Source organism: Cervus elaphus, chromosome 1, assembly GCF_910594005.1.
Source record: "Cervus elaphus chromosome 1, mCerEla1.1, whole genome shotgun sequence".
In the NCBI taxonomy this organism is placed as follows: Eukaryota; Metazoa; Chordata; class Mammalia; order Artiodactyla; family Cervidae; genus Cervus; species Cervus elaphus.
Genome location: NC_057815.1, coordinates 62,515,589 through 62,523,368, shown reverse-complemented (window position 1 = coordinate 62,523,368; position 7,780 = coordinate 62,515,589).

Genomic DNA, 7,780 nt, shown 5'->3' with positions numbered 1-7,780 from the left:
ATTCTATGAGATTTAGGATTTTATCTATAAAAAAAAAAGTTATACAAAATGTACCTAATTAGTATTGTATATTAAACAGTACAATATTTGTGATAACTTCTGTAACTTCTAGCACAAAAGGTAATCTAATATAATGTTTACTCATTTTCTTGTTCTTTCTCATTGTGACTGAAATAAGTTATTTTCAGAATATATATTAGCTTATTTTTAACATTGTGATCCTTTCTATTCTTTAGAAACAGAATGCATTGATTAAAGAATTACAATTTTATTTAAATCTTACCTAATTATTAAATAAATGTTTCTGGCTAGCTGCTTTCATTAATCTTTTTAATTGTGCAATAATTCTATTTCTTTGAAATCAAATTTCACTTTGGGCTCTGTTTGCCCCAACATTGCCATTCAGAGTGATCCATTAAGACTCAGATGTGTAACTGTGAGATTTCTTAACACTGGTTTAGACAGGTATTTGTGTGTCCTGGTCAGCCTTACTTTTTAATGAGTTAAAAGTTCTCAGGAATAAAGGGAAAAGTATGATATCTTCCCTTAATGAGATAAGAGGGGATTTACCTCTTTAATGGAGAAACAGAGGCAGCCTTTATTTTGGGGGGCTCCAAAATCACTGCAGATGGTGACTGAAACCATGAAATAAAAAGATGCTTACTCCTTGGAAGAAAAGTAATGACCAACTTAGACTGCATATTAAAAAGCAGAGACATACAGAGTGAAGTAAGCCAGAAAGATAAAGACCATTACAGTATACTAACGCCTATATATGGAATTTAAAAAGATGGTAATGATAACCCTATATGCAAAACAGAAAAAGAGACACAGATGTACTGAACAGACTTTGGGACTCTGTGGGAGAAGGCGAGGGTGGGATGTTCGGAGAGAATAGCACTGAAATAAGCATACTATCAAGGGCGAAACAGACCACCAGCCCAGGTTGGATGCGTGAGACAAGTGCTCAGGGCTGGTGCACTGGGAAGACACAGAGGGATGGGGTGGGGAGGGAGGCAGGAGGGGGGATCGGGATGGGGAACACATGTAAATCCATGGCTGATTCATGTCAATGTATGGCAAAAACCACTACAATATTGTAAGGTAATTAGCCGCCAACTAATAAAAATAAATGGAAAAAAAAAATGTGTTACAGAGAAAAAATAAAAATAAAAATCGGAGACATTACTTTGCCAACAAAGGCCCATCTATTCAAGGCTATGGTTTTTCCACTAGTCACGTATGGATGTGAGTTGAACTATAAAGAAAGCTAAGCTCAGAATTGATGCTTTTGAACTGTGGTGTTGGAGAAGACTCTTGAGAGTCCCTTGGACAGCAAGAAGATCCAACCAGTCCATCCTAGAGGAAATCAGTCCTGAATGTTCATTGGAAGGACTGATGTTGAAGCTGAAACTCCAATAATTTGGCCACCTGATGCAAAGAGCTGACTCATGTGAAAAGACCCTGATGCTGGGAAAGATTGAAGGCGAGAGGAGAAAGGGATGACAGAGGATGAGATGGTTGGATGGCATCACCAGCTCAATGGACATGAGTTTAGTAAACTCCGGGAGTTGGTGATGGACAGGGAGGCCTGGCATGCTGCAGTTCATGGGGTCGCAAAGAGTCAGACACGACTGAGTGACTGAACTGAACTGAACCACTTCAATGGATGTTCATTCAGGGCTTGGTGGGATCCCCATGTCTTTTGGAAATTTTAATCTCAATGGAGTCAGTTTTTTTTTTTAAGTGGATGAAGTGAATCTTTTCTTATCCCTCCTTGTTCTCAAGAATTCTCAACTTCCTACTTTTGGATGACCTTTGATTTGACAAGGGTTTCTACTGAGGAATTTTCCAGTTTCTGTGTCTGTGTATGTATGCACACATCCATGTCTTAGCACTCATCCTTGGAAACAAAAGAAAATTGGTCTCTTAAATATTTCCTTTGACTTCTGCCTTCCTGTCTTCCTATTGCTACAATGACTGGGGCTCTGACTCACTAAGAAAAATCTGTACTCTGGAATTATTGACAAATGACTCTTCAGGGGCATTGATGTTCTTTCATTTACTGAAATGCCCAGTTCTCCAGTTCAGAAGGAAGTACCTAGTTACGAGAAAAGAGGACCTAAATTTTTATATACAATAGAAAAGATCTGCACACAGAGGGGCATTCACTTTTAACAGGGGCTCCTGGACCCAGAAATGAAGCCCTATGCTAAAAAGAATAAGACATTTATAAATTGCTCCCGTCACATGTTTTTTCTTAGTAAGAGGCTGAAGAAGGTATCTTGAAATCTCTTCAGTAACTGGTTCTGGGAAAACTGGAGAGTTACACGCAAGAGAATGAGAACTGAATATTTCCACCCACTCTATACGAAAGTAAACTCAAAATAGATTAAATATAATCTATTTAAATATGTTTTAATATTTTTAATTAAATATAAATAGAAATAAAAATTTATTTATATTAAATATATTATTATATTTTAAATATAATTAAAATATATCTAAATTAAATTTAAATATTTTGAGTTAAATCTAAATATAAGTCCTGCAACCATAAAACTCATAGAAGAAAACACACTTAGATCACTGACCTAAATCATAGTAATATTTTTTTTTATTTATCTCTTAAGGCAAAGGAATAAAAGTAGAAATAAACAAATAGGATTGAATTAAACTTAAAAGCATTTGCACAGTTAGTGAAAGAAATATTTGACAAAATGAAGATAACCTACTGAATGGGAGAAAAAATTGCAACCGAAATAAATAATACTGGGTTAAAGATCATATGGACCACAGCCTTGTTTAACTCAATGAAACTATACCCAAGATGGGTCATGGTGGAGAGCTCCAACAGAATGTGGTCCACTGGAGAAGGGAATGGCAAACTATTTCAGCATTCTTACCTTGAGAACTCCATGAACAGTATGAACAGGTAAAAAGATAGGACACTGAAAGATGAACTCCCCAGGTCGATAGGTGCCCAATATGCTATTGGAGATCAGTGAAGAAATAGCTCCAGAAAGAATGAAGAGACATAGCAAAAGCAAAAACCACACTCAGTTGTGGATGTGACAGGTGATGGAAGTAAAGTCTGATGCTGTAAAGAGCAGTATTGCATAGGAACCTGGAATGTTAGGTCCATGAATCAAGGCAAATTGGAAGTGGTCAAACAGGAGATGGCAAGAGTGAACATAGACACTTTAAGAATCAGTGAACTAAAATGGACTGGAATGGGTGAATTTAACTCAGATAACCATTATATCTACTACTGTGGGCAAGAATCCCTTAGAAGAAATGGAGTAGCCACCATAGTCAACAAAAGAATCCAAAATGCAGTACTTGGATGCAATCTCAAAAACGACAGAATGATCTCTGTTCACTTCCAAGGCAAACCATTCAGTATCACAGTAATCCAGGTCTATGCCCCAAAGAGTAATGCTGAAGAAGCTGCAGTTGAATGGTTCTATGGAGATCTACAAGACCTTCTAGAACTAACGCCCAAAAAGGATGTCTTTTTCATTATAGGGGACTGGAGTGAAAACGTAGGAAGTCAAGAGATACCTTGAACAACAGGAAAATTTGGCCTTGAAGTACAAAACAAAGCAGGTCAAAGATTAACAAAGTTTTGCCAAGAGAACACACTGGTCATAGCAAACACCCTCTTTCAACAACACAAGAGAAGACTCTACACATGGACATCACCAGATGGTCAATACCAAAATCAGATTGAATATATATATTCTTTGCAGCCAAAGATGGAGAAGCATCATATCATCAGCAAAGACAAAACTGGGAGCTGACTGTGGCTCATCATGAATTCCTTATTGCCAAATTCAGACTTAAATTGAAGAAAGTAGTGAAAACCACTAGACCATTCAGGCATGACCTAAATCAAATCCCTTACAATTATACAGTGGAAGTGACGAACAGATTCAAGGGATTAGATCTGATAGAGTGCCTGAAGAACTATGGATGGAGGTTCATGACATTGTATAGGAGGCAGTGATCAAGACCATCCCCAAGAAAAAGAAATGCAAAAAAGCAAAATGGTTATCTGAGGAGGTCTTACAAATAGCTGAGAAAAGAAGAGAAACAAAAGGCAAAGGAGAAAAGGAAAGATACATTCATTTGGCTGCAGAGTTCCAAAGAATAGCAAAGAGGGATAAGAAAACCCTCCTCAGTGATCAATGCAAAGAAATGAAAGAAAACAATAGAATGGGAAAGACTAGAAATCTCTTCAAGAAAATTAGAGATACCAAGGGAACACTTCATGCAAAGATGGACACATGCAAATAAAGGACAAAAATGGTATGGACCTAACAGAAGCAGACAATATTAAGAAGTGACACGAATACCCAGAAGAATTATACAAAAAAGGTCTTCATGACCCAGCTAGCCATGGTGGTGTGATCCTTCACCTAGAGCCAAACATTCTGGAATGCAAAGTCAAGTGGGCATTAGGAAGCATCACTACGAACAAAGCTAGTGGAGGTGATGGAATCCCAGTTGAGCTATTTCAAATCCTGAAAGATGATGCTGTTAAAGTGCTGCACCCAATAAGCCAACAAATTTGGAAAACCCAGCAGCGGCCACAGGACTGTAAAAGGTCAGTTTTCATTCCAATCCCAAAGAAAGACAATCCCAAAGAATATTCAAACTACCACACAATTGCACTCATCGCACACATTAGTAAAGTAATGCTCAAAATTCTCTAAGTCAGGCTTCAACAGTACGTGAATTGTGAATTTCCAGGTGTTCAAGTTGGATTTAAAACAGGCAGAGGAAGCAGCGATAAAATTGCCAACATCCACTGGATCATTGCCGGGGTCCAGCCCCAGCAGGATCCAGCGGAACCCTCAGGATGAATGGTGTCGGCGAATGAGAGAGAGAGAGAGAGAGAGAGAGAGACCAGACCAGGATATGCGGCAGAGTCTGGCAGTTGCTTTATTTTTCACCATCTTATTTATACCCTAAGTTGGTACATTTCTAAGGGGCAGATAATACAGACTTAGTTTAACATTACATCAGCTTGTCCTTCACGAAACCAGGTATTCTCTGTATATTTTTTGTTTACGAGAGTCTTTTCCCATAGATTTTTTGTACATTATCTTCTGGCCTTGAGGTTAGCAGAAAACAGAAAATTGGCAGTCTCATGGTACAGCAAGTTGTAACATAATAGAAATACAATCCTGTTAACATAAAAGTCAGTCTTTTTGCAGAAATTCTCAGCTAAATTTATCTAAAAAATTTAACACACAAAGACTCTGTGGCTCTGGAGAGGCAGCCCCTGTTTAGCACTCCTGGTTAAAACTAACAATTATCTTATTGTTTTTACACTAGGGCTAAACTCTTATTTTACTATATCTTTAACTATATTAACAATAGTGTCCACTGCACAACCTCAACACATTAACATCAATCAAACGTTGATCCAATAACCACTTTTAAAACAATATTTTTTGTATTCTCTAATAGGGCTTCCTCACCCCCCAAAGGGCTCTGTGCCTATTAGGGCCTTTTTTATGGTTAATCTCTATGTATAATATCTTTTGGCTTTCAGGCCTGTTGACAATTTATGGCTTGCACTTAGTGCAACTTTAAGCAACTTCAGTAGCCGACCCTGTCTTTTTTGTGGTTAATCTACTTTCTTTCTATTAGGTGTCATCCCCAAGGGAACTAGGTAGGATTACATTTTCACAGAACAGAAATGTAAAGGATTGCAAAAACAGCAGATATGGCACAAACAGGCTATTAGTCCAAAAGTTAATTACCTGCAAGAAGTCACCAGCTAATCTCTATCTAAACTATTTTCTATTAGGCACATATGCGGCTATAATATTTGTGGGGCTTTTTTCACCCCACAGAGGGACCTATGCTTCATAGTTTCTTTTGTTAGTATACTGTGCCTAGGATGTTTAGAACAATCATGAGCATTTTGTGTAATGAGAGCACATATTTATCAAACAAGCCAGAATGCCAGCAAAAGGGTTTGAATTGAAGCATTTCTTTCATCCCTGGCCCCTTCATAGCGTACCAGCGTCCATGAGATTTATTAATTAGGGTTTTAAGTTGGTCCTCATTCAGTGAAAGAGGAGCAGGAGAGCTCTCGGCAGGCAACACAAGAATCTGCAGCAGGGCAAACAAGAACAACAGCAGAAAAGGAGGGAGGATACAGGGTGGGGTAGAGGCCGAGGCCTACCTGGAGGGTCCCGTGTCCTAGACGGCCTTGCCTGTCAGGGTTTTTCCTCGTGACCTCGTCATGAATGGGGTCCCGGACGGCCTTGCCTGCCCGGTATTTTCTTCATGACCTCGTCACGGGTGGGACCTCCCATAACGGCTCCCGGCAGATCATTGAAAAAGCAAGAGAGTTCCAGAAAAAAAATCTATTTCTGCTTTATTGACTATGCCAAAGCCTTTGACTGTGTGGACCACAACAAACTGGAAAATTCTGAAAGAGATGGGAATACCAGACCACCTGACCAGCCTTTTGAGAGATCTATAGGCAGGTCAGAAAGCAACAGTTAGAACTGGACATGGAACAACAGACTAATTCCAAATAGGAAAAGGAGTATGTCAAGGCTGTATATTGTCACCCTGATTATTTAACTTATATGCAGAGTACATTGTGTGAAATGCCAGGCTGGATGAACCACAAGCTGGAATCAAGATTGCCGGGAGAAATGTCAATAACCTCAGATATGCAGATGACACCACCTTATGGCAGAAAGTGAAGAACTGAAAATCTTGTAGATGAAAGTGAAAGAGGAGAGTGGAAAAGTTGGCTTTAAATTCAACATTCAGAAAACTAAGATCATGGCATCAGATCCCATCACTTCATGGCAAATAGATGGGGAAACAGTGGCTGACTTTATTTTTCTGGGCTCCAAAATCACTGCAGATGGGTGATTGCAGCCATGAAATTAAAAGACACTTACTCCTTGGAAGGAAAGTTATGACTAACCTAGACAGCATATTAAAAAGTAGAGACATTACTTTGTCAGCAAAGGTCCATCTAGTCAAGGCTATGGTTTTTCCAGTAGTCATGTATGGATGTGAGAGTTGGACTATAAAGAAAGCTAAACGCAGAAGAATTGATGCTTTTGAACTGTGGTGTTGGAGAAGACTCTTGAGAATCCCTTGGACTGCAAAGAGATCAACCCAGTCAATCCTAAAGGAAACTAGTCTTGAATATTCATTGGAAGAACTGATGTTGAAGCTGAAACTCCAATATTTTGGCCACCTGATGTGAAGAGCTAACTCATTTGAAAAGACTCTGATGCTGGGAAAGATGAGGGAAGGAGGAGAAGGGGGTGACAGAGGATGAGATGTTTGGATGGCATCACTGACTCGATGGACATGAGTTTGAGTAAGTTCTGGGAATTTTGATGGATCTTGAAGCCTGGAGTGCTGCAGTCCATGGGGTCACAAAGAGTTGGACACAACTGAGCAACTGACTGAACTGAACTGAATGTTCAAAATTTTTAAACAGTTCATGCAACTCAATATCACACACACAACAAAAACCCAAAAAATAACACTCTTTGACTCACGTCTTTTGAAATTGCTGTTGATCTGTGTCATTATCATTATCATTATTATGGTTTGTCTCTGTGAAGAAAAAACACAGAATTTTTTCTTCACTGTATTAGTCAGGGTACTTCAGAGAAGCAGAATATCTATCTATATATCTATCTATCTTCATCATAAATATTTATTTGAAAGTGCTTAATTATAAGGAATTGGCTCATATAATTATAGACTTTGAGAAATTCCAGTC